At 38.0% G+C, this 27790-nt stretch overlaps 1 protein-coding gene and 2 pseudogenes across 2 annotated transcripts in view; 1 reads left to right on the top strand and 2 right to left on the bottom strand.

The window, feature by feature from the left end:
- The window catches only part of FAM186A (family with sequence similarity 186 member A), a 76809-nt gene that overhangs the window by 613 nt on the left and 48406 nt on the right, over window positions 1-27790 (top strand). The gene's annotated exons all lie outside the window — the stretch shown is intronic.
- LOC132694391 (proteasome subunit alpha type-1 pseudogene) lies at window positions 4202-5041 on the bottom strand (annotated as a pseudogene).
- On the bottom strand, window positions 24066-27180 carry LOC144616846 (heterogeneous nuclear ribonucleoprotein A1 pseudogene; annotated as a pseudogene).

Raw genomic sequence — 27790 nt, 5'->3', positions numbered from 1 at the left:
TTCTCATCTGAGTTTTTGTCAAATAGCTGTTAACAAGAAGAAACAGCTTGGTTTGAATTCCAGTTTCTTTAATTTCCCCCGAACACCTCATGGAAAGGGATTTCGTTGGCCAAGAGAAATCCAAGGACAATGAACAAAATACTTAAATAGTATAACAATCCAATAAACCCCAAATAATTAAGGCTATACTGCATTTTAGTCTGTCAAACAGAATACAACAAAGCCAATCAGATTAAAAGAAATTAATTCAGGGAAGTTTTTTCCTATGTTTAAAGAGTGCTAAATTTTTGTACTTTCTCATTCTCCACATAAACTTACTCCTGTTCCAACTCTCCACAACAAAGAACAATAACCTGGTATTTGCTTATAACAACTTTACTGAAATATAATTGACACATAATAAACTGTATATTTTTTAAGTATACAAGTTTTGATATACATAAAAACCTGTGAAACCTTCATCACAATCAACATAATGAACTTACCCATCACTCCTGAAAAGTTTCTTCAAGCTCCATTAAAATTCCTCCCACACACCCTTCCCCACCCCCATCCCAATCTCTAGGCAACTGACAATCTGCTTTCTTTACTATAGATTATTTTGTATTTTAAAATAATTTTATGAGAGTGAAATCATACAGCATCCACTTTCTTCTGTCTCCTTTCTTTTAGCATAATTACTTTGAGATTCATCCACATTCTTATTGATATGAATAGTTCATTCTTTTTTTTTTTTTTTAAGGTTTAAAAAACTTGTTAGTGCAGAGCCCAATGCGGGTCTTGCTGCAGGGTTTGATCTCATGAACCATGAGATCTTGACCTGAGCCAAAATCAAGAGTCAGACACTTAACTGACTGAGCCACCCAGGTGCCCCAATAGTTCATTCTTTTTATTGCTGAGTATTTCTCCATGGCATGGGCATTTGGGTTGCTTTGGACTTGGGGTTGTTACAACTGAAACTGCTATGAATGTTTGTTTACTTTTTCATGACTTATTTTGTAGACCTATGCTTTCATTTCTTTGGAGTAAATATTTAGGTTGGAATGGCTGGGTCACGTGGTATGTAAATGTTCGATTTTATCTTTTTTTTTTTTTTTAAGAAGTCACAGGTCACAATGTGGCTAGTGAAGGAAACACTTCTTTTTTTATTTTTATTTTTTTTAACGTTTATTTTTGAGACAGAGAGAGACAGAGCATGAACAGGGGAGGGTCAGAGAGAGAGGAAGACACAGAATCTGAAACAGGCTCCAGGCTCTGAGCTGTCAGCACAGAGACCCATGTGGGGCTCGAACTCACAGACCACGAGATCATGACCTGAGCCGAAGTCGGACGCTGAACTGACTGAGCCACCCAGGCGCCCCATAAATGTTCAATTTTAAAATAAACTACCAAACTGTTAAAAAGTGGTTATATATCTGTTGGCTATCTGGATGTCTCCTTTGGAAAAATGTCTATTCATGTCTTCTGACCATTTTTAAACTGGTTTATTTGTTTTTTGGGTATTGAGTTTTAGAAGTTCTTTTTTTTGGTTTGTTTTTAATGTTTATTTATTTTTTGAGGAAGAGAGAGAGACAGAGTGTGAGTGGGAAAGGGCCAGAGAGAGAGGCACAGAATCTGAAGCAGGCTCCAGGCTCTGAGCTGTTAGAACGGAGTCCGACGCGGGGCTCTAACCCACAAACTACGAGATCATGACCTGAGCCGAAGTCCAACGCTTAACTGAGTGAGCTACCCAGGCGCCCCGAGTTTTATAAGTTCTTTATATATTTTGGATACTAACCCTTTATCAGACATGTCATTTGCAAATGTCTTCTCCCATTCTGTAGGTTGCCTTTTAGTTTTGTTGATTGTTTCTTATGCAGTGCAGAAGCCTTTTATTTTTATAAAGTCCCAATAGTTTTGTTTGTTTGTTTGTTTTTGTTTTTTGCTTTTGTTTCCCTTGCCTCAGGAGACATATCTAGTAAGAAGTTGTTGTGGCTGATGTCAAAGCAATTACTGCCTATGTTCTCCTCTAGGATTTTGATGTTTCCTGTCTCATATTTAGGTCTTTAATCCATTCTGAATTTATTTTTGCATGTGGTGTAAGAAAGTGTTTCAGTTTCAGGAGTGCCTAGGTGGCTTAGTCAGTTAAGCCTATGACTGTTGATTGAGCTTCAGACTCTTGATTTCGGCTCAGGTCATGATCTCACGGTTTGTGGGTTCATGTCCTGCTTCAGGTTTTGTGCTGACAATGCAGAGACTGCTTGAGATTCTCTTCCTCCATTTCTCTGTGCCCCTCCCCTGCTAGCTCTCTCTCTTTCAAAAATAAATAAATAAAAACATTAAAATGTTTTTAAAAGAAAGTGGTCCAGTTTCATTCTTTTGCATGTTGCTGACCAATTTCCCAATACCATTTGTTGAAGAGACTATCTTTTTTCCATTAGATATTCTTTCCTGCTTTGTTGAAGATAAATTGACCATATAGTTGTGGGTTCATTTCTGTTTTTTTCTATACTGTTCCACTGAACTACGTGTCTATTTTTGTGCCAGTACCATCATCAGGGAAATACAAATCAAAACTACAGTGAGATATCACCAGTCAGAATGGCTACAATTAACAACACAGGAAACAACAGGTGTTGGTGAGGAGGTGGAGAAAGGGGAACCTTCTTACACTGTTGGTGGGAATGCATACTGGTGTAGCCACTCTGGAAAACAGTATGGAGAGTCCTCAAAAAGTTAAAAATAGGGGCGCCTGGGTGGCGCAGTCGGTTAAGCGTCCGACTTCAGCCAGGTCACGATCTCGCGGTCCGTGAGTTCGAGCCCCGCGTCAGGCTCTGGGCTGATGGCTCGGAGCCTGGAGCCTGTTTCCGATTCTGTGTCTCCCTCTCTCTCTGCCCCTCCCCCGTTCATGCTCTGTCTCTCTCTGTCCCAAAAATAAATAAAAAACGTTGAAAAAAAAAAAAAAAAAAAAAAAGTTAAAAATAGAACTACCCTATGATCCAGCAATTGTACTACTAGGTATTTACCTAGGTGATAAGGATTAAGATGTTTTGTGGAAGTGTGGAATGACTATATTGTACACCCGAAAATGATATTACACTGTATGTTAACTACCTGGAATTTAAATAAAAACTATTAAAAAGTAGTTATACTATTTTATATTCCCACAAGCAGTATATGAGTTTTCAATCATTCCACATCTTTATCAACACTTCATGTTTTCAGTCTTTTTAGTTTTAATCATTCCAGGGACACCTGGGGGGCTCAGTCAGTTAAGTGTCTGACTTCGGCTCAGGTCATGATCTCACAGTTCATGAGTTCGAGCCCCACATCAGGCACTGTGCTGACAGACGGCTCAGAGCCTGGAGACTGCTTCAGATTCTGTGTCTCCCTCTCTCTCTGCCCCTCACACTCTGTGTCTCTCTCAAAAATAAATAAACATTTAAAAAGAATTAAAATAATAGATTCCACTCTCTGAAGGTTTGGAGAGTCTAGATCTTTAATTTTAACCATTCCAAAAGGTATATAATAGTATCTCATTATGGTTTTAATTTGCATTTTTATAATGACTAGTGATTTTGAGCAACTTTCCATGAGTTTATTTGCACTCAGTATGTCTTCTCTAGCAGTTCAAATATTTTGACCATATTTTAAAAGTTTATTGGTCTATGTTCTCATTATTGAGATTTGAGTATTTTTATGTCTTCTGATTACAACTTTTATCAGATAGGTGGTTTGCAAATATTTTTTCCAATTCTGTGACTTGTCTTTTTTTCTACTAATTGTGTCTTTCAAAGAACAAAATTCGTTAGTCCAATATATCAATGTTTTCTTTCTTCCAAAGCAAACTTTGACTAACTCAAGGTCACAAACATTTTCTCCTATGTATTCTTCTAGGAGTTATACTTATAGATTTTACATTTACATCTATGGTTCAACGTGTCTTTTTTTTTTTTTTTTTTGGCAAGGGAAAAAATTTTATTTCATAGTTGTCTTTAAAACCACAAAGACACTATGCTCTTCGTATAAAAACATTAGTACAAATAATTATACTTTCTAGAAAATGATTATATAGACACTCTCAAAGAAAAATGCACACCATTACATAGTTTCAGAGAAGTTGCTTGGAAAAAACTCACATCTAGACTGATTCCTAAAACATACCATAAGACCCTGCATATTTTGGTGCAAAGTATAGATTATTGTCATCAGTACATGATCCTGAATTCTTACACATTTGATAACATGCATAAGGACTGGTTTATGACATAATGTTCCATTGGTTCATCAGCCTCTTCTGCAGGTACATCAGCAGGTTGAGCAGGCTGTGCCTTTGTCTGTGGTCTTTCTTCAAGACCTTCCAGGAATGGAGATACATCATCATCATCATAAATCGTAAACTCCAAGTCTTTACTAAAAATTCCAATGGACACATTCTTTGTAGTTAAGTCCTGTTCTGCAGTGTCTCTTATAAGGCATGCAGACCATGTTTAACCAGTTCATTCAAATTGCACTCCATGAACCCAGACATATGTCTCACCAAGTAAGTACGAGCTCATTGAAAACAAGCTCCAATGGACATAGCTCTACAGTCGAAATAGTTAGCAGATAGACAAGTTTGGAAAATGTGAGGGCCCATATTCATAACCAACAATAAGCAGTCCAACACCATATGGTCTCTGGCCATATCGTTGCGTTGGTATTTGGGTCTTGCTTTCAATTAGAGATACAAGATGAGATGCAGGAAGAGGTCTGTCAAATACAAATCTGGAATCCAAACACTCCTGGTGCATAAAATTACATAACAGTCTAGCATCAGCAGTAAGTCCCACAACTGAGATACCAATATGGTTGTCAACATGGAGAATTTTTTCTGATGAGCTGCAGACTCTGACTATGCTGTCTTCAATGCAGCCAACACTGTGTGTTGTTTTTTTTGTTTTTTCTTCAGATCAACTGTGGCTGAACCTTGTTTGACAGCTTCCATTGCATATTCAATTTGATGATTCCTGCCCCGAGGGCTCCAAACAGTCACATCATTGTCCTACTGGTTGTGAAACATGGTTTTGGCTTTGGGCTTGGCTTTATGGTTCATTTTATCTTTCTTTGTAAATGATATCAGATATTGATTTAGGTGTCAAAACAAACAAACAAAACAAAAACAAAACAGGGGCTCTTGGGTGGCTCAGGCAGTTGAGCCTCTGACTTTGGCTCAGGTCATGATCTCGTAGTCTGATTTCAAGCCCCACATTGTTGGGCTCTGTGCTGCCCACTTAGAGCCTGGAGCCTACCTCAGATTCTGTGTCTCCCTTTCTCTCTGCCCCTCCCCCACTCATACTCTGTCTCTCTCAAAAATAAACATTAAAAAGAATTATTCTAGATTCATTTGTTGAAAAGACTATCCTATCTCCATTACATTGCACTGCACCTTTATTGAAAATCAATTGACCATGTATGTGTGAGTTTATGGATTCTCTAGTCTGTTCTCTTGATCTATTTATATATATTTTTTAATTTTTTAATGTTTATTTATTTTTGAGAGAGAGAGAAAGCATGAGTAGGGAAGGGGCAGACAGAGAGGGAGACACAGAATCTGAAGTAGGCTCCAGGCTCTGAGCTGTAGGTACAGAGCCCGGCCGGGGGCTCGAACTCAGGAACCGTGAGATCATGACCCAAGCCAAAGTCGGCGCTCAACTGACTGAGCCACCCAGGAGCCCCTATCTTTATTCTAATACTGCAGTGTCTTTTTTGATTACTGAGGTTTTATAATCATTCTTGAAATCATGTATTTTTAGTTCTCCAATTTTGTTCTTTTTCAATTATGCCCAACTTGTTTGCTCACATCTTCCTTCTATCCCCATTTCCTCTTCTTGGGCTTCTTTTTCTGGAGGGACACACTCAAACATTCATAACCTAAAAACTGTCTTTATCCATACTACTTTCTCCCTTTTCATTTCCATGCAAAATTTAGAATCAGTCTGTCAAATTCTACTTGGGGAGAAAAAAGCCTGCTGGTGTCTTGATTGGGATTGTATTGAATTTATAGATCCCCTAATTAGGGGAGAATTGAGAACTTAATATTGAGTCCTTTGACCTGTGGACACAGAATATCTCTGTATTTATGAAGGTCTAATTTTTCTCCCAAGTGCTAGACCTTGCAAATCTTTTGTTAGTCTCTAAGTATTTCACATTTTTTTTTTTTTAAAGTTTATTTATTTTTGAGAGAGCGAGAGACAGAGCAAGAGTGGGTGAGGGACAGAGAGGGAGACACAGACTCCGAAGTAGGTTCCAGGCGCTGAGCTGTCAGCACAGAGCCCGACGCGGGGCTCGAACCCACAAACCGTGAGATCATGACCTGAGCCGAAGTCGGACGCTCAACCGACTGAGCCACCCAGGTGCCCCACATTTTTTATACTATATTGTGAATAGTATTGTTTTTTTATTTCCATTCTCAATTGTTCACAATTAATATGTACAAATAAAATACATTTTTGTATGTGCATCTTGTATAATAAAACCCAGTTACTAGTCTTCATAGATTTTCTTCATATATTCCTTGGGGTTTCTACATAGACAACCCTATCATATGCTAATAGAGGCAGTTTTATTCCTCCTTTTATGTCTGTGTGCATTTAAGTTTGTTTTTTTGTTTTTTTTTTAATTTGAGAGAGACAGAGGATCCCAAGCAGGCTCCATGCTGACAGCTCAGAGCCTGATGCGGGGCTCAAACTCACAAACCATGAGATCATGGTTAACTGACTGAGCCACCCAGTGGTGGCTTTTAACTGTTTTTTGTGGGGGAGGGGAAAAATAAGTAAGCTTTTTTTTTTTTTTTTTAACTTACTGAGTAGGCAAGGAACTACAGTATAAAGTTGAATAGAAGTGATGAGACATCCTTGTTTTCTTCTTGATGTTAAGGGAAAGAATTCAGTCTTCCTCATTCACTATGATTGTAGCAGTATATTTTTTTATGGTGCTCTTTATCAAGTTGGAGAAATTCTCTTCTTTTCTCAGTTTTCTGAGGTTTTTTTGTTTGTTTGGTTGTGGGGTTTTTTTTTTTGTTTGTTTTTTTTTTTTTTTAGAGAGAGAGAGTGCACAAGAGAGATAGAATCTTAAGCAGACTCCAAGTCTAGCAAGGAGCCTCACACAGGGCTCCAACATGGAGCTTGATCTCACAACCCTGATGAAATCATGACCCTGACATCATGACCTGAGCCCAGATCAAGAGCCAGATGCTTAACTGACTGTGCTATCCAGGCGCCCCAGCCAAGATTTTTAATTAGGAATAGATACTCGGATTTATCAAAAGGTTTTACTGCATCTATTGGGATTATCATGTGATTTCTTTTTTGTCTTTTTGAATCTGTTAAAATAGTGAATTACATTGATTTATGACTGATAAACCAACCTCACATTTTGTGGATAAATTCCATTCACTCATAATGTAGTATTCTTTGTATTATCTTGCATTCAGTCTGCTAACATTTGTTAATTTTTGTGTCTATGTTTACAAAACATGTTGGTTTGTAGTTTTCTTTCTTTCTTTTTTTTTTTAAGTAAGCTTCATGTCCAGCATGCAGTCCAACATGGGGCTTAACTCATGACCCTAAAATCCCTGAGATCAAGACCTAAGCTGAGATCAAAAGTCAGAATCTTAACAACTGAGTCACCCAGGTGCCCTGTAGTTTTCTTTTAATACTTTGGTTTTGGCATCAGACTAATATTAGCTTTATAAACTCAAGTAAAATATTTTTAATTTTCCTTAAGACTTTGTTGAGAATTGGCATTTCCTTTTACGTTTGGTAGGATCCACTAAGTGTTTGGGTGGGGTAAGGAGAAATAATCAGTGGAAACATATAGACTTGTGGTTTAATTCATGGGAAAGTTTTAAACTATAAATTCAATTTAAAAAATTGCAGGGCTATTCAGTTTATCTGTCTTCTTGAGTGAGATTTCACAGTTTGCATCTTGCAAGTAATTTGTCCATTTTATCTTAGGTAATTTTATTGGCCTAAAATTGTTCACAATAATCCCTTATTAACCCTTTATTATCTGTAGAATCTGTAATAATGTCACTTTTCATTTCTGGTATTAGTAATTTTCTTCTCTCTCTCTCTCTCTCTCCTATCAGTCTGGCTAGAGGTTTATCAATTTTATTGCTATTTTCAAAGAACCAATTTTTGGCTTCACAGATTTTCTCTAATTCTGTTTTCTTTTTTTTTTTTTTTTAATGTTTATTTATTATTGAGAGACAGAGAGACACAGAGCGTGAGCAGGAGAGGGGTAGACACAGAATCTGAAGCAGGCTCCAGGCTCCGAGCTGTCAGCACAGAGCCCGACACGGGGCTCGAACTCACAAATTGTGAGATCATGACCTGAGCCAAAGTCGGTCACCCAACCAACTGAGCCACCCAGGTGCCCCTCTAATTCTGTTTTCTATTTTACTGATTCCCACACTGATTTTTATTATTTTATTTACACTATTTACTTTGGATATAATATACTCTTTTTTCCCAGTTTCTTAAGGTGGAAGCTGAGGTCATTGATTTGAGAACTTTTTTCTTTTGTAAGAAGTGGTATATCTCCCTTTGCAATGCAAATGAAAATGTTGCATTTTCATTTAGTTCATTTTTTTATTTTTGAGACAGAGAGAGACACAGCATGAATGGGGAAGGGGCAGAGAGAGAGGGAAACACAGAATCGGAAGCAGGCTCCAGGCTCTGAGCCATCAGCCCAGAGCCCGACGCGGGGCTCGAACTCGCGGACCGCGAGATGGTGACCTGAGCTGAAGTCGATCGCTTAACCGACTGAGCCACCCAGGCGCCCCTTCATTTAGTTTTATATACTTTCCAATTTTCCTTTTGATTTTATTCCTCGACCCATAGGTTATTTAGAACAGTGTTTATTTTCCAAATATTTTGAGATTTTTGTCTCTTACATATCTCTAATTTAATTTCATTGGCATCAGTGAACTTATTCCATATGATCTGAATCCTTGTAAATTTCTTGAAATTTGTTTTAAGGCCCAGAATATGGTCTAAATTGGTAAATGTTATGTATGCATTGAATACAATTTGTATTCTTTCATTGAGCGGTGTACCCTATAAATAATGATTACATCAAATTGGCTGATAGTACTGTACAAGTCTTCCATTATCTCTTCTCAACTTCATCGATTATCAAGACAGAGGTGTAGAAATATTTAATTATAATTGTGAATTCTTCTAGTTCTTCTGATAGTTCTATCAAAGTTTTTCATGTACTTTGAAGCTCTGTTTTATATGCTAAACGTATGGAATTACTATGCCCTCTCAATGAATTGGCCATATTACCACCATGAAATGACCCTATTTATTTCTAGTAATATACTTTTCTCTGTAATCTATTTTTGTTTGTTATTAATATAGCCACTCTAGCTTTCTTTTGATGAGTGTTACCTTCTTTGCATTTTCTCTATTTTACATTAAACATGTTTGGGTTATTATATTTAAAGTGAGTTTCTTATAGGAAGGCATATAATTGGGTTTCTTTTTAAAAAATTCTTTTAAATGTTTTATTTATTTTTGAGAGAGAGAGACAGAGTGTAAGCAGAGGAGAGGCAGAGAGAGAGGGAGACACAGAATCCAAAGCAGGCTCCAAGCTCTGAGCTGTCAGCATAGAGCCCAACATGGGGCTCAAACCCATGAGCTGTGAGATTGTGATCTGAGCTGAAGTCAGACGCTTAAATGACTGAGCCTCCAGGCGCCCCTGGGTTTCTTTTTAAATCCAACCTGACAGTCTCTGCCTTCTAATGGGATGTTTAGACCATTTGTATTTAATGTAATTACTAATGAGTAAGTTTAAAATTACTATCTTGCTATTTGTTTTCTGTTTGTTCCATCTGTTTTCTTGTTTCATTTTATTTTTTCTGACCTTTTTTTAGATTAAGTATATTATATTATTATGATTCCATTTTATTTCCTTTATTGACTTCTTAGCTATAACACTGTTTCACCTTTTAAGTGGTTGCTTTAGGGTTTGTAGTATACACCATTTACCTTCAAATGGTAACCTACCACTTTTGAATAGTGTATGAGCCTTACAACAATATTCTACCATTTTCTCTCTCCTGGCCTTTGTGGTATTCATATCATACTTCTACATATGTTATAAATATTTATTTACCTTTCAATTATTATTTTAAAAAGGCAATTACCCATTTTTCAATTTTTTTATTGTGGTACAATTTACATAACATAAAATTTATTATTTTAACTATTTTTAATCCTACAATTCAGTGGCATTAAGTAATTTACAGTATTGTATAAGCATCAACACTATTTTCAGAAATTTTAATCATCCCAAACAGAAACTCTGACCCATTAAACAATAACCACCTATTTCCCCCAAACCTTGGCAACCAGCATCCTATTTTCTGTCTCTATGAATTTGCCTCCTCTAGATACCTTATCTAAGTGGATTCATAAAGTATTTGTTCTTAGATACCTTATATAAGTGGATTCATAAAGTATTTGTTCTTTTGTGCCTGGTGTATTTCACTTAGCATGTCTTCAATGTTCATTTAGGTTGTAGTATGTATCAGAATTGCCTTTCTTTTGAAGGTAACTAATATTCCATTGTATGTATGTATCATATTTTGTTTATCCATTTACTCATCAGTGGACATTTTCATTGCTTTCACCTTTCTACTATTGTGAATAAGGCTGCTATAAACATATAGTATAATATATCTGTTCAAGTCCCTGCTTTAAATTCTTTTTATACCTAGGAATGGAATTTCTGGCTCATATAGTATTTCAATTTTTTTTAATGTGTATTTATTTAGAGAGAGAGAGACAGTGCACTCACGCACAAGCAGAACAGGGATAGAGAGAGACGGAGAGAAAGAATTCCAAGTAGTCTCCATGCTCTCAGCACAAAGCCTGATACCGGGCTCAATTTCACAACTGTGAGATCATGACCTGAGCTGAAATCAAGAGTCAGACACTTAACCGACTGAGCCACCCAGGCACCCCTGGTAATTCTATTTTTAATTTTTTGAGGAACTGCCGTATTTTTTTCTGTAGTGGCTGCAAGATTTTACATTCCCATCAGCAGTGCACAAGGGTTCCAATTTCTCCACATTTTCACCAACACTTGTTATTTTTTTCCCCTTTCTGATAATAGCCATCTTAATGGGTGTGAAGTATCTCATTGTGGCTTTGATTTGCATTTCCCAAATGATTAGTGATGTTAAGCATCTTTTCATGTGCTTGTTGGCCATGTATATATACTCTTTGGAGAAATATCTATTCAAGTCCTTTGCCCATCTTGGAACTGGGTTTGTTCTTGTTGAGTTCTAGGAAGTCTTTATATATGCTGGATATTAACCACTTATCAGATATATAATTTGCAAATATTTTCCTGTGTTGATAGTTGTGATAGTTAATTTTATGTGTCAACTGGACTAGGCCACAGGGTACACAGACATTTAGCCAAATATTACTCTGAGTAAGTCCATGAAGATGTCTCTGGATGACATTAACACTCAAATCAGACTGAATTAAGCAGAATGTCTTCGCTAATGTGATTGGATCTCATCCAGTCAATTAAAAACCTGAATAGAACAAAAAGGGAGCTCGACCTCCCTGCCTTCCTTGAGCTGGGGCATCAGTCTTTTCCTGCCTTCAGACTTGAACTGAAACATCAGCATTTTTGAGCCTTGAGCCTGCTGGCTTTTGGACTGGAACTGCACCATAGACTATCTTAGCTCTCCAGCTTGGCAACTGAAAATCGTGAGATTTCTTAGCCTCCATAATCATGCGAATCAATTTTTTATAATCTCTTTATATATATCTATCTATATTTATTTATCTATCTGTGTACATATATATTCCAGTGTTCGTTTCTCTGGAGAATGCTACTACTACTAATACAGAGTCTGGTATAGAGAAAGCGGTTCTGAAGGAATAGAATCTTAAGGATAAGTTTTCTGAATTGGGTTTAGGGTTTCTGGAATTGGCTTTCTAATCTGATTAGATTTAAAGATGTGAATGACTCCATTTCCAGTATTAAAGAGAGCACTGATAGTCCTTAACTTGGTCTGTCAATTAAGATATGTAAAATATTACTATTGGATACTCCTAGTTAATAGCTTTTAAGAAGCAAGAATCTGGGTGACTGTGTATATGATACTTTCAGACATTTTTGGCAAACTAACACATATAATGAGATTGGTTGCTTGCTCCTAATGTCACTGGATAAAGTGGGGGAAAGAAAAGGATGAGCTCAGGGATACAAATTTCTAGCTGAAGCACGACATGAATGGCCTGAAAGCTTCTTTGTGTGTCCTGAAGGAGACCCTTATCTCCTATAGCTGCATGGCTGAGATTGCTTAAAATTAAACCAAGAATCTCATTCTCTGACTGGATGAATTACAATGCAAGTTGAATTCCCAGCCTTGCAGGATGTCTACTGTTAAAGTGAAGACGTTGATTAGGAAGGAACAGGACTGTGAAAATTGGAATGGGGATGTGTGGGAAGGCCCTGATAAACCTTGGGACATTAAGCCTCTAAATTCTGATGAGTGTGCTTCACCAGGGGAACCACCTCTCCACCCTCCATAGGAGCAGCCTCTTCGTATCCATGGGAGTGGCCTCTTTGCCCATAGTAGTAGTGGCCTCTCCACTCCTGTCTGAAGGGATTAACCCTTAATTGTCTGAAGACACTGTAATGACCTCTTTGAGGCAGGTGCCATGCAAGATAACGCTGAGTTTTTTTCAGGAACCACACTCACCACATCTTTTTGTTTCTAGACTCATAACTATACTCAAATGCAGCAGGACACTAAAGGTGAGGTTCAAAGTGTGATCCATGAGGACATGCACTACACTCCAAAGAATGACTTGAGTTTTCTCATGTTTACAGATGGAAATCCAGGGAATATGTGTAGGAATGGGTATTAAGAGTATGGGATATGGGATATAAGAGTATGGGAGGAACATAAAGTTGGGTCAGGCTGAATTTATTGATATGCGTTCATTAAGCAGAGAAATTGTATTTAATATTACAGCTTGGGGAATTAGAAAAGGCTCTAACTGGTTGATTGGTTGGTTGGTTGGTCAGTTGGCTGAAATGTGGACCAGAAGTTTGCCCACAGTGAGAAAGAAATACCAAACTTGCCCTGGTTTAATGTAGAGGAAAGAATTCAAAGGCTTAGGGAGACTGGAACGTTACAGCAGATTTGTCACTTAGAACCTACTGAACCACTCCAGAGAAGTTCAAAAGATATACCTTTTACTGTGACTGTGAGAAATGAATTTATGAGAGAGGCCTGGGCATCCTTGGGAAGCTCTGTGATTGCCTTTCTAGTCCAGACCTTACAGTGGGAAACACAGTCACTGAATTGAGAAACCTAAGTACAATGGGAGTAATTGAATCCTGAGGTGACAGGGGCCAAGTTGTGGTACTCAACCACCAAAGGCGGTTGTGGTTACTGTAATGGACAGCAGAGTCAAAGCATCAATCAAAATGGCCTTATAAAGAACTATAACATTGGCTAGTTGACTACGATGTTCCTAGAAGTGAAATAGATAAGAAGCTTACTAAATTCTCATTTGAACTGTGTAAGTAGAATATTTCTAGGTCAAGTGGACAAAAGTCTAAACTGAATCATGAAAAGAGGCATGGCCCCTCAATCAGTTCCTAGACTTGAGCCACTTTAAAGACCCAGAACCCTTTGAATAAAGACAAGGCTGGGTAATTTGAGGAATGACTATGGTACACTGCCAAAAATTTATGGTGAACCCATCGTGTGATTATTTCACCAGATCTGAAATGCATAGATGGAATAGACATAATCCAGCAGCTGGCATTATCCCCACATTGATTCCCTGATATGTGGAATAAAGGCTATTATGGTGGGAAATGCCAAGTGGAAGCCACTAGAACTTCCTTTACTTAAGAAAATAGTAAACCCAAACCAATACTGCATCTCTAGAGGAATTGTAGAGATAAGTGTCCCCCATCAAGGAAAGATGCAAGAGTGGAAATTCCCATCACTTTTTTATTCAACTTGCCTATTTAGCCTGTGCAGAAGACAGAGGGATCTTGGAGACTAAAAGTGGATTATTGTAAAATTAATTAACCAGATAGTGACTCCAATTGCAACTGTGTGCCAGATGTGGTTTCATTGCTTGAGCAAATTAACACATCCTCTGGTAGCTGGTATGCAGCTACTGATATGACAAATTCATACCTGTCAATAAAGACAACCAGAAACAGTTTGCTTTCAGGTGGCAAGGCCAGCAATACACATTCACTGGCCTACCTCAGAGACATATCAAGTCTCCAGTCTGGTAGATTCCATCAGTGAAGCCATCTGGCATAGAGTTTTTTTTTCATTGGGAAGTTTTTTATTACCAATTTGTTTCCCTTTATAGTTACGTCTTTTCAGATTTTATATTTCTTTGCAATTCAGTCTTTATATGTTTTGTGTTTCTAGGAATTGTTCCATTTTATCTAGGTTATCCAATTGGGTGGCATACAATGTTCATAGTACCCTCTCATAATCCTGTTTATTTCTGTAGAATCAGTAGTAATGTTCCCATGTTGGTTTCTGATGTTAGTAATTTAAGTCTTCTCTGTTTTTCTTAGTCAATCTAGCTAAAGATTTATCATTGTTGTTGATTTCTTTTTTTTTTTTTGAAAGAAGCAACTTTTGTTTTATTGATTTTCTCTACTCTTTTATTTAAAAAATTTTTAATTATTATGTTTATTTATTTTGAGAGAGAGAGAGAGACAGAGTGTGAGTGGGGGAGGGGCAGGGAGAGAGGGAGACACAGAATCCGATGCAAGGCTCCAGGCTCTGAGCTGTCAGCACAGAGGCCTACGTGGGGCTCAAACCCATGAGTGTGAGATCATGACCTGAGTTGAAGTTGGACGCTCAACCAAGCGAGCCACCCAGGTGCCCCTCTACTCTTTTATTTATGTCTGCTCTACTGTTTATAAATTTCTTCCATCTGCTAGCTTCAGATTTATTCTTCTTCTAGTTCCTTATCATGTAAAATTAGGTAATTGACTTGAGATCTTTTTTTCATGTAAACTTCCTAGAGTTTTTTCCTCTAAATGTCCCTTTTAGCACTGCTTTTGCCACATGCTATAAGTTTTGGTATGTTGTGTTTTCATTTTCATCCATACATATTTTCTAATGTCCCTTGTGATTTCATCTTTGACCCATTTATTGCTTAAGAATATGTCAATTTCCATGTACATGAATTTTCTAGTTTTTCTTCTGTGATTGGTTTCTAACTTTATCTCATTGTGTTTGTAAAAAATAATGCTTCATGTGATATATTTTTTAATATATTGATATTTGTTTTGTGGCCTAACATATGGTCTCTCCTGAAGAATGTCCCACATGCACTTGAAAAAACTGTGTATTCTATTGAAGTGTTCTGTATACGTCTGTTATATCTAGATGGTTTACTGTGTTGTTTTAGTTCTTTATTTCCTAACTTATCTTCTGTCTAGTTGTTCTGTTACTGAAAGTCACTTATTGAAGTCTCCCCCTATTATAGAACTATTTCTGTCTTCAATTCTGTCAATTTTCACTTCTTAAATTTTGAGAGTATGCTATCAGGTGCATAAATGTTTATAACTGTTTCTTCTTGCCGTATTGGACCTTTTATTATTAGCTCTTGTAATCTTTTCTGATTTAAAGTCTATTTGTGGGGTGTCTGGGTGATTCAGTTGGTCAGTTAAGTGATTGACTCTTGATTTCAGCTCAGGTCATGACCTCACAGTTGTGAGATCAATCCCCACGTGGGGCTCCATGCTGGGCATGAAGCCTGCTTGAGATTCTCTCTCCCTCTCCCTTTGCCCCTCCCCAACTTGCAAGCTTTCATTCTCTCTTTCTCTAAAATAATAATAAATAAATAAAAATTTTAAAAATAAAATGAGTCTCTTATAGGGTGCCTGGCTGGCTCAGTTGGTAGAGCATGTGACTCTCGATCTTGGGTTTGTATGTTTGAGCCCCTTGGTGGGTACAGAGAGTACTTAAAAATAAAATAAAATCTTTTATTTTTTTTCAGTTCGGGATGGTTCATTAGACATCATTTAGATAATAACCAGAATAGCCCCTTTGAGAAGTAGTGAAATATTTGAGTCCTGAAGACTTCAGTCTGGTCATAAACAAGATTATTAAGGTATAGAGGAGTCTCTAGTTAACCAGCACGCTGTTCCCATTTTTTCAGCTTGACTGCATATATAAGAGCTCATTACAGTAATTCACTTTTCAACAGGAAAGATTGAAGTGATGATAGACTCAGACACTAACTAAACATAGGTCCCTGCTTCACATAGCAGCCTTCATTGACAGTGAAACCATTTTCCCCAGTGTTTGGTGGAGCTTCCTACATTAGCAGTATAATGAAATAGAGCATTCTTGCCCAGGAAACCTCTGCCCAATACAATTCCATGCATCTTGAAAAGCCAAAGATGATCTAATTTTTTTTTTTTTTAAATTTTTTTTTCAATGTTTTTTATTTATTTTTGGGACAGAGAGAGACAGAGCATGAAAGGGGGAGGGGCAGAGAGAGAGGGAGACACAGAATCGGAAACAGGCTCCAGGCTCTGAGCCATCAGCCCAGAGCCCGACGCGGGGCTCGAACTCACGGACCGCGAGATCGTGACCTGGCTGAAGTCGGAGGCTTAACCGACTGCGCCACCCAGGCGCCCCAAAGATGATCTAATTTTTGACACAAAAGCTCATCAATGATTTTGCAGATGGAAACTGATTCAGGGAGATGAAATGATCTGTCAGAGGTCTCCTGATATTTCTGCTACACATGGTTTTGAATGCCTATACCTTTCTTGTTTTTCTCCCATTGAATTTCAAAGGTTCAGTTTCCCGCCTTTTAAGGATCTTAAGAAACTAAAACCAGCAGAAAGCTTCAAATCTCCTTTTAAAAACAGATTTGAGATTGTAAAAGCAGCAATGAGAGTGAAAGCTTTCCTCTATCAATGTTTCTTCATTTCTTTGTTCATTCATTTACCAGATGTGTATCTATTTTATAAACATTTCCAAACAAGCACTTCAGTATTGGATCTTCCCACTACAGAAAGTGCCTACCTCTGTGTTGGGACTTGAAGATCACCCAGTCCTGAGTGGCAATCCAGCAATTAAGGGGAAAATTCCTTATAATAATGTTTTAATAAGAAAAAGAAAACCCTGAGAAGTGTCTTGAAATATAAGAAACAAGTCTCCCTGATTTGGAGCAACATGGCAAATATATTTCATTGCAGTTATGTCTCCAAAACCAGATGAAGATAAATAGTGCCAGTTCTCGACAAAATTGTGAGTTCTATCTTTGTCAGTCTTGATATCCTCTTCATGTACCCTTTTAATCCTTCAGCTGTCTTCTCTTATACTTCAAGCCTCCAAAGCTTTCCTATTATTCTCCCCTACCTTCTCTGCCATTCTGATTGTCTCCTGAATATCCATTCCTCTTCTTCGTATAGCAGCCTTGTTACATGAGTGACAAAGATACATCTCCAGCTTCAGGAGGACCCTAATTGCTACAGCTAAACCTAATCAGCTTCAAGAAGACCTTAAACTAGCTAACATCACTGAATATTGAGCATGAAGAACAAGTTGTGGTGGTTGAGGGCTTTTTTTTTTTTTTCATTTTTAAAAATTTACATCTAAATTAGTTAGCAAATAGTGCAACAATGATTTCAGGAGTAGATCCCTTAGTGCCCCTTCCCCATTTAGCCCATCCCCATCCCACAACCCCTCCAGTAACCCTCTGTTTGTTCTCCATATTTATGAGTCTCTTTTGTTTTGTCCCCCTCCCTGTTTTTATATTATTTTTGTTTCCCTTCCCTTATGTTCGTCTGTTTTGTCTCTTAAAGTCCTCACATGAGTGAAGTCATATGATTTTTGTCTTTCTCTGACTGGCTAATTTCACTTAGCATAATACCCTCCAGTTCCATCCACATAATTGCAAATGGAAAGATTTCATTCTTTTTGATTGCTGAGTAATACGTCTTTATCCATTCATCCATCGATACACATTTGGCCTCTTTCCATACTTGGGCTATTGTTGATAGTGCTGCTATAAACATGGGGGTGCATGTGTCCCTTAGAAACAGCACACCTGTATCCCCTGGATAAATGCCTAGTAGTGCAATTGCTGGGTCGTAGGGTAGCTCTATTTTTAGTTTTTTGAGGAACCTCCATACTGTTTTCCAGATTGGCTGCACCAGCTTGCATTCCCAAAAATAAAATCTTTAAAAATAAATAAAATGAGTCTCTTATAGGTAGCATATAGTTGAATCATAGTTTAAAAAAAATCTATTCTGCTAGGGGTGCCTGGGTGGCTCAGTCAGTTAAACGTCTGACTTTGGCTCAGGTCACGATCTCACAGTTTGTGAGTTCAAGCCCCACATCAGGCTCTGTGCTGTCGGTTCAGAGCCTGGAGCCTGCTTCGGATTCTGTGTCTCCTTCTCCCTCCACCCCTCCCCCACTCACTCTCTGTCTCTCAAAAAATGAATAAACATTAAAAAAAATTTTTAATCTATTCTGCTAATCACTAGCTTTTGATAAGATGGTTTAATTCATAAAATTTAAAGTAATTACTGATAAGGAGGGACTCAATTTTTGCCATTTTGTTACTTATTTTCTCTTTGCATTATAGCTTTCCCCCTTATTTTTTATATTACTGTCATCTTTTGTGTGTGTGTGTGTGTGTGTGTGTGTGTGTGTGTATGTATTTTAAAGAAATGTTTTGATACCTTTCTTATTTCCTTTTGTGTATATTCTATACTTATTTTCTTTTTGGTTACCAAGGGGATTACAAATAATTTTGCAAATTTACACAATCTTAGTTTGAATTTATACTAGCTTAACTTTAATCACATACAACAACTCTGCCCCTATACTGCTCTGTCTCCACTCCTTTCAGTTACTGAGATCACAGATTACATCTGTACATAATGTACCCCCAAACAGACTAACAATTGTTTTTTATGCATTTGTGTTTTAATGTAGGAAATGGGGGCGCCTGGCTGGCTCAGTTGGTTAAACATGTGACTTCAGTTCAGGTCATGATCTCACTGTTTGTGTCAGGCTCTGGGCTGACCGCTCAGAGCCTGGAGCCTGCTTTGAATTCTGTGTCTACCTCTCTCTCTGCCCCTCCCCAGCTCATGCTCTGTCTCTCAAAAATAAAAATAAACATTAAAAAATTAAAAAAATAAATAAATAATGTACAAAATAAGAAATGGAGTTATAAACCAAAATTACGATTCTGTTAGCTTTTATAATTGCTTATGTATTTGACTTTATCAGGATCTTTATTCCCCTCCACAGAGTTTTGAGTACTTTCATTTCAACCTGACTCTTCTTAGCATATCTTTGGGACAGGTCTAGTGGTAATGTACTTTCTCAGCTTTTGTTTGTCTGGTAATGTCTTAATTTCTTCCTTATTTTTGAAGGACACTTTTGCCAGATATAGAATTCTTGATTTACATTTTTTTTTCTCTAAGCACTTTGAATACATCAACCCATTGACTTGGGGCCTCCAAGGCTTCTGATGAAAATTCTAATAATCTTCATGGGGATCCTTGTATGTGATAGTTGTGTCTCTACTGCTACTTTGAACATTCTTTCTTTGGTTTTTGATAGTTGGTTATTATTTGTCGCAGCATGGGTCTCTTTGAGTTTAGCATACTTGGGATTCATTGAGCTTCTAGATTTGTACTTTCATGTATTTCCTTAAGTTTGGGAAGTTTTCAGCCAGTAATTCTTTAAATAATCTGTCACTTTCTCTTGTCTCCTTTGTGGACTCCTCCAATGTATATATTCCTTTCTTTATGGTGTTCCACAGGTCCCTTAGGTTCTGTTCGCTTTACCTTTCTGTTCCTCAGACTCCATCATTTAAACTCTTATCTTCAAGTTAGCTTATTCTTCTGTGTGCTTAAATCTGATTTTTAATCCTTTTAGTGGAATTTTCTTTTCTTTCTTTCTTTTGTTTTATTTTCTTTTTTGTTGTTTGTTTTATTTTTGGAAGTTTCAGATATACTTCTCAGCTCCAGAATTTCATTTTGGATCTTTTTTATGTTTTTTTTTTTAAATATCTTTATCGATATTCCTGTTGTGTTCATACATAATTTTCCTGACCTTGTCCATGTCTTCCTTTAACTCTTTAAGTATCTTTAAGACAGTTGTTTTATTTTATTTTATTTAAAATTTTGTTTTATTTTATTTTAAATTTTTATTTATTTTATTTTATTATTTTATTAAAGTTTTTGTCTAGGAAGACTGCAATTTGGTCTTCCTTGTTGATGGTTTTTACAACTTTTTTTCCCCTTTGAATAGAACATGCTTTCCTATTTCTCTGTGTCTCTTGTGATTTTGTTGTTATTGTTGAAAATTGGACATTTGAATGTTATAATATGGTAAGTCTGAAAATGAAAATATCCTTCTCCACTACCTCCAGGGGTTGTTTTGTTTTGTTTTGTTTTGTTTGTTTGTTTTAATCTCTATGTGCCAGGCATCAGCCTGCATCTTTTTTTGGGCATGCATAATGATTTTCTTTTTTTTTTTTTTTTTTTAATTTTTTAATGTGTATTTATTTTTGAGACAGAGAGAGACAGAGCATGAACAGGGGAGGGTCAGAGAGAGAGGGAGACACAGAATCTGAAGCAGGCTCCAGGCTCTGAGCTGTCAGCACAGAGCCCGACGCGGGGCTCGAACTCACAGACCGTGAGTGAGGTCATGACCTGAGCCGAAGTCGGACGCTTAACCAACTGAGCCACCCAGGCGCCCCCATAATGATTTTCTAAATTCCCCCAAACATATAATTGCTTTTGGATTTCCTACTCTTTAAATGTCTGGCTCCTAAAGGGCCAAAAAAGAAACTGAAGGGAAAAGAGCAGAAGCTATATCTTTAAACCCCTTGAAAGGTGCTTCACTCAGTGGAGATTCCAACAATGCTAGCCTGGCTTTGTATCTGCACCTCCCTGATCTGAAACAATAATTCACAATCAGAACAAAGATTTCTTACTTACAAGAGAAGATACTTACTGCCTACTCTAGCTCTTGTAAGGTGCTCTAGGAACGTTTCCTGTAAGAGGGGTGGAAGGTGGGGAATGGATACCGGCTATAGTTCTAAAGGCTGAAATTACACTTTACTGGTCAAGCCTTCCCTTAAAAGTTGTAAAGCATTGAATAAACCCCAGAATCCCAAATTAGTTAAATCAGATAGACTCTGCCAATACAGTTGTTTAGTTGGAGAGATGGATTCCTGTGCTTCCTCCTCAGCTATCTTCCCTGATGTCACTTCTTTTGCCTGATATTTTTTTATTGTATGTCAGATATTGTGAACTTTATCTTGCTAGATGCTGGGCATTTTTCTAATCCGATAAATATTTTCAAACTTTTAGGACACATTTATGTAGCAGTAGTTTGATCCTTTTGTTCACTGTTAGATGAGACTATAGGAGCATTTAGTCTACAGCTTATTTTGCCCCCACTATGAGGCAAAAGCCTGTCTGAATACTCCATAAGATGTCCTATGAACTAAGCTTTTTAGTCAATCTGGGAACAGAATATACTTCTCCTCCCTGTGTGAGTTCTGGGGTTTATAATCATTTTAGGTGGACTTCTTTTAGTTGTCTTATATAAGAGGATGAATCTTGTCCATGTAACTTCATCTAGAATGGAAGCATTGGTTGAACTCTTCTTTTAAAAACTTTAAAAATTATAATAAACATAAGTGAAAACTCACAGTTGAAAATACTCCACGAGGGGCACCTGGGTAGCTCAGTTGGTTGAGCGCCTGACTTTGGTTCAGGTCATGGTCTCCTAGTTCAAGAGTTCAAGCCCCACAGTGGACTTGCTGCTGTCAGCCTGTCAGTGCAGAGCCAGGTTCAGATCTTCTGTCCCCCTCTCTCTGCCCCTCCCTGCTTGCACTCTCCCAATAAATAAATAAATAAATAAAAGTACTACATGAACTATCACAAAATATACAAATCCCAGAAATATATATATATATATATATATATATATATATATATATATGTATGTTATCTGCACCACATAAACTTCCCCATTTTCCCAAAAGACAATTATCTTCATCTTTAACATTGTAGGTTGATTTTGCCTAATAAATGGAATCATACAGTATATATTCTTTAATGTCTGGTTTCTTTTGCTTAATATTATGTTCAGGAGATTCTTTGTATGGAACTATAATTCATTAATTTTTGTTACTATCATTCCATTTTATGATTTTATCCATTCTACTGTTGTTCTCTACTAGAAATAATATCACTATAAACATTTCTGTGAATATTTTTTGGTACACATATGCATGCATTTCATCTATGAATGGAATTGCTGGTCAGTCAAGTATGCATTGATTTAATTGTAGTAAATAATGCAAAATAATTTTTTCTCTAATCTTTTTTATTTCATAAAAATTTTAGACTTAAAGAAAAGCCACAAAACAGTATAGATTTTCCATATATTTTCAGATCAGCTTCCCCTAATGTTAACATATTACATAGCCATAGTACACTACCAGAATCAGGAAATTAAAATTTATACAGTACTATTAACTGAAGATCTCATTTGATTTTATCAGTTTTCTCATTAATGTGTTTTTCTGTCCCAGGATCCTAGCTAGGGTCTCAGAGAGCACCTACTTTCTCCCTAGTCTTCTGTGGTCTGTATCATTTCCTTGGTTGTTCATTGTTTCCAAGATCTTGATATTTTCAAAGAATGTAACTTTTTTAAATGTCTCTTACTTTTGGTTTCTCTAATATTTTTCACGATGGGATTGGGATTATGCATTTTGGGGGCAAAAATACCCCATAAATGATCTTCATCCTTAGTACATCATATTACAGGGGTCTGCATGATGACTTATGTTGACCTTGATCACTTGGTTAAAATGATTTGTTTACTGTAAAGTTACTATTTTTCCCTGTGTAGTTAATAAATACCTTGGGGAAGATACTTTGAGACTGTGCACATTCTGTGTCTTCTCCAACTTTCGTCCACTGAATTTTGGAATTCATTGATAGATATTGTCTGCAACAATTATTACTGTGATGTTACCTAAGGGTAATTTTCTTTTCCCTCTTCCACATTTATTTATTTATTTATTAAAAAAAAATTTTTTTTAACGTTTATTTATCTTTGAGACAGAGAGAGACACAGCATGAATGGGGGAGGGACAGAGAGAGAGGGAGACACAGAATCGGAAGCAGGCTCCAGGCTCTGAGCCATCAGCCCAGAGCCTGGCACGGGGCTCGAACTCATGGACCGCGAGATGGTGACCTGAGCTGAAGTCAGACGCCTAACTGACTGAGCCACCCAGGCGCCCCTCTTCCACATTTATTAATTGGAACTCTGTGCCAGCAAGAACTACCTCTTCCATTTATTTATTCACTAATATTGATAGAGACTCAGATATTTATTTTATCCTGTAGGTTATAATTTATTATTATTATTATTATTGTTATTGCTTCAATTCTTCCAGATTTGGCCATTAGGAGCTCCTTCTTTCTTTCTTTTTTTTTCTTTCTTTCTTTTTCTTTTTCTTTTTTTTTTAAAGACACATTGATGCAGCGTTATGATCAGACTTTTAATTTAACAATCAACAGCATGGGTGCAAAAAAAAAAAATCTATGTTAAAACCCTTTGTTGGAATGCTTTACACTTTCCACAGAACAGAAACTAAAATAACCTGTTATACAAGTAGTCACAAATACAGTCCTCGAGCTTTTTGCCCATACACATGAGTATTGTCTAAAATGTGTCTTCTTTGTAGCAGCTAGGCCCTGCCACCCCTGTGCTTGTCTGAGTTCACAAATCTGTTGGAACCTGTAGCTTCCCTGTCACTTCTCTGACTCTCTCCTGCTAAGCTTTGTTTCCTGGTAGTAATTAAAACCTAAAACCGTCTGACTTCGGCTCAGGTCATGATCTCACGGTTTGTGAGTTCGAGCCCTCCATCGGGCTCTGTGCTGACAGTCTGGAGTCTGCTTCAGATTCTGTGTCCCCCCCCCCCCCCCCCCCCACTCCTCTCCTGCTCATGCTCTCTCTTTCTCTCTCTCTCTCAAAGAATAAACATTAAAAATATTTTTTTAGGGGCGCCTGTGTGGCTCAATCGGTTAAGCAGCCGACTTTGGCTCAGGTCACGATCTCGCGGTCCGTGAGTTCGATCCCCGCGTCCGGCTCTGTGCTGACAGCTCAGAGCCTGGAGCCTGTTGCAGATTCTGTGTCTCCCTCTCTCTGACCCTCCCCTGTTCATGCTCTGTCTCTCCCGGTCTCAAAAATAAATAAACGTTAAAAAAAATTAAAAAAATAAAATAAAATAAAAATATTTTTTTAAACCTCTGCCACTTCCATAGCTGCTGTTGCTGCAACCACCATAGCCACGCTGGGTTTGTGGTTTGGCAAAGTATTGGCCTCCACCACCACAGGGGCCAGAGCTTCGGCCCCCCCAAAATTGCCTCCTTTCATAGGTCTAAAGTTTGAAGATTGGCCGTTGTAATTGTCAAAATCATTATAGCTTCCGCCACCTCCAGAGTTGCTTCCATCATTACCAAATCCGTGACAGCCATCCCCACTGCCACTGTATCCATTGCCACCTCGACTGCCACCAAAGCCACCTTGCCCACTGAAGTTTCCTCCACGACCAAAGTTGTCATTCCCGCCAAAACCACCTCCGTGACCACCACCGAAGTTTCCAGAACCACGTCGACCTCTTTGGCTGGACGAAGCACTGGCCATCTCTTGCTTAGATATGGCTCTTCTGACTTCACAGTTGTGGCCGTTCACAGTATGGTATTTTCGAATGACAATCTTGTCTACAGAGTCACGGTCATCAAACGTCACACAAGCAAAGCCTCTCTTTCTGCCACCGCCTCGGTCAGTCATGATTTCAATGACTTCAGTTTTCCCCTACTGTTCAAAATAATCTCTCAGGTGATGTTGTTCAGCGTCTTCTTTAATGCCACCGACCAAAATCTTTTTCACGGTTAAGTGCGCACCAGGTCTCTAAGAATCTTCTCTCGAGACAGCCCTCTTTGGTTCCACAACTCTCCCATCCACCTTGTGTGGCCTTGCATTCACGGTTGCGTCCACCTCCTCCACAGTGGCATAGGTGACAAACCCAAAGCCTCTGGAGCGCTTGGTGTTTGGATCTCTCATTACCACACAGTCAGTGAGTGTTCCCCACTGCTCAAAATGGCTCTTCAGACTCTTATCAGTTTTTTCGAAGCTCAAACCTCCGATAAAAAAGCTTCTGCAGCCATTCGGGCTCTTTAGTAGATTCTGACTTAGACGTGACAGCTGTGGGAGGGGAGACTTTAATGATGCTTACTCAGCAGTGTCCACAGGCAGAAAGGAATAATCTGATGAACATATCTCGACTCCTGTGTTCTTTCAACAAGTGGCTATCTATCTATCTATCTATCTCTCTGGAACCACAAGATGTTCCAGGATCATCTTATACATTCCCTGTCCAGCCCTGAAATCAATGATTTTTCCAAAAACTCTTGTTCCTTTTCTTGGAGACTGATGTTTAGAAACCAAGATTTGGGGCTAGGTGTGTTCATTATTACTGGAGTGTTGTTTCTTCTAGGCCCTCTTACCAAAGAGAGCTAGAAAGTATATGTATATGTATATGTATATGTATATGTATATGTATATGTATTAGCCTATGTAGATATATACATCTATATTTATCTTTGTGTATATTTAAAACATGATTTAATACTGATAGTTCAGGTTCCAATCCTATACCATAGGGTTCATTTTTAGTCTTTTCCTATTCCTTATTTGTAACTTCTTTCATAAGAGTGAGAAACCCAGTTCTTATTATCTACAATACATTTATTTATTCATTCATTTCTAATGTACCCATAGAGTAGTTTCAGAGTTGCTAACTCATTTCCATGCAAGAAATACATTTACTGACTAGTATAGCATTTATGAACCATTCTTTGTATTTAACCTTAAATTATTATTTTTTTCCCCAAGGGTACTAGCTGGTTTTTTTTCTTCCCAATGTGGTTATATTACTCATTTGTATATAATTAACTTCAGTTGTTAGTGTTTGTATCCATTTCTTGTCACCCTATATACTGGTTGGTTTCAACAGTTTATTTATTATGTGAATGGTTTGTAAAACATTACTATGGTGGTAAAAGTCAGATTATATAAAAAGATACACTGAGAGAGAGATTGCTGGGAAGATAGCAGAGTAGGAGGACCCTGTTCACCTTGTCCCATGTATACAACTACATAACACTCACATCAGAACCCAGAAAACAACCTGAAGACTGGCAGATCAAACTCCACAGCTAAGTGTAGAGAAGAGGCCACACTGAAGAGATTAGGAAGGGTGGAGACACAGTGAGGAGCTAAAGGGATTCACTGGACTCTCCCCTGGAGGGAGGGACTTGTGGGCATGGAGTAGGGAAAGAAACCTGCTATTACACCAGAAAGACTGATTCTCCATAACGTTTGGCTTTGAAAACCAGAGGGGCCAAATTTCATGAATTCTTCCAACCAGCAGAACTTAAAGCCTAGAATTTTATTTGTATCTCATCTCATCTCATCTCATCTCATCTCATCTCATCATCTTATCCGTGCTTCAGGGACACAAGCCAAAGCCTAGAATTTAAAAAATCAGTGGGCTCATTCTGGGAGAGCCAGGAAGGCCAGAGGAAACTGAGCCCTTACACTTAATGCCATAGAGCAACAAATAACCCACGGAGAAACAGCACAGAAGCAGAAGTTTGAAAGATGCCTGGGGTGTAAGGGAAAGAGATTTGTTTACTAATCTCAGAGCATGTACTGGAGGGGCAGGTTCATTGGGAGACTTCTCCAGGAACAAAGGAGCTGGCAGGCACATTTCCCTCCCTTTATCCCAGTATAAACACATGGCCACTGCAAGAACCAGCACTACCCCAACATTCACTTCCTAACTTGCTTACACCATGCCCCACCCCCCACCAGGCTTTGGGGATCTGCCCCCTCCAGCCTGGCTTGTCTCAGTACTGGTGCTGTAGGTCCCCTCCCCCAGAAGACCAGCACAAACCTTGCCAAAACTGCATCTCCTGAAACTGTGAACTTTGTGGAATCGTGATCCTGGCAGCAGCTGTGGTAAGTCCCCTCTCTGGGACCACAGGCCATAATTTCTCTGACATCAGCCGTAGAACATTTTTTTTAGATATAGCTCCTGAAGAAAAGGAAATAAAAGCAAAAATAAGCTATTGGGATTACATCAAAATAAAGAGCTTGTGTACAGCAAAAGAAACAACCAACAAAACTAAAGACAGTGTACTGAATGGGAGAAGATATTTGCATTGCAAATGACCTATCCAGTAAAAGGTTAGTATCCAAAATATATAAAGAACTGATACAACTCAACACCCCAAACCCAGATAATCCAATTAACAAATGGGCAGCAGACATGAACAGACATTTCTCTAAACAAGACATCCAGGGGCGCCTGGGTGGCTCAGTCGGTTAAGCGTCCGACTTGGGCTCAGGTCACAATCTCGCGGTCCAGTGAGTTCGAGCCCCGAGTCGGGCTCTGGGCTGATGGCTCAGAGCCTGGAGCCTGCTTCGGATTCTGTGTCTCCCTCGCTCTCTGCCCCTCCCCCATTCATGCTCTGTCTCTCTGTCTCAAAAATAAATTAAAAAAAAAAAAAAAACGTTAAAAAAAAAAGACATCCAGACAGCCAACATACACATGAAAAGATGCTCAACATCACCCTTCACCACAGATATGCAAATCAAAACTACAGTGAGATA

The sequence above is a fragment of the Panthera onca genome, chromosome B4 (genome assembly GCF_046562875.1).
Source record: "Panthera onca isolate mPanOnc1 chromosome B4, mPanOnc1 haplotype 2, whole genome shotgun sequence".
Lineage (NCBI taxonomy): Eukaryota > Metazoa > Chordata > Mammalia > Carnivora > Felidae > Panthera > Panthera onca.
The sequence above is the reverse complement of the archived record's forward strand: the minus strand, read 5'-3'. Positions and strand labels throughout refer to the sequence as shown.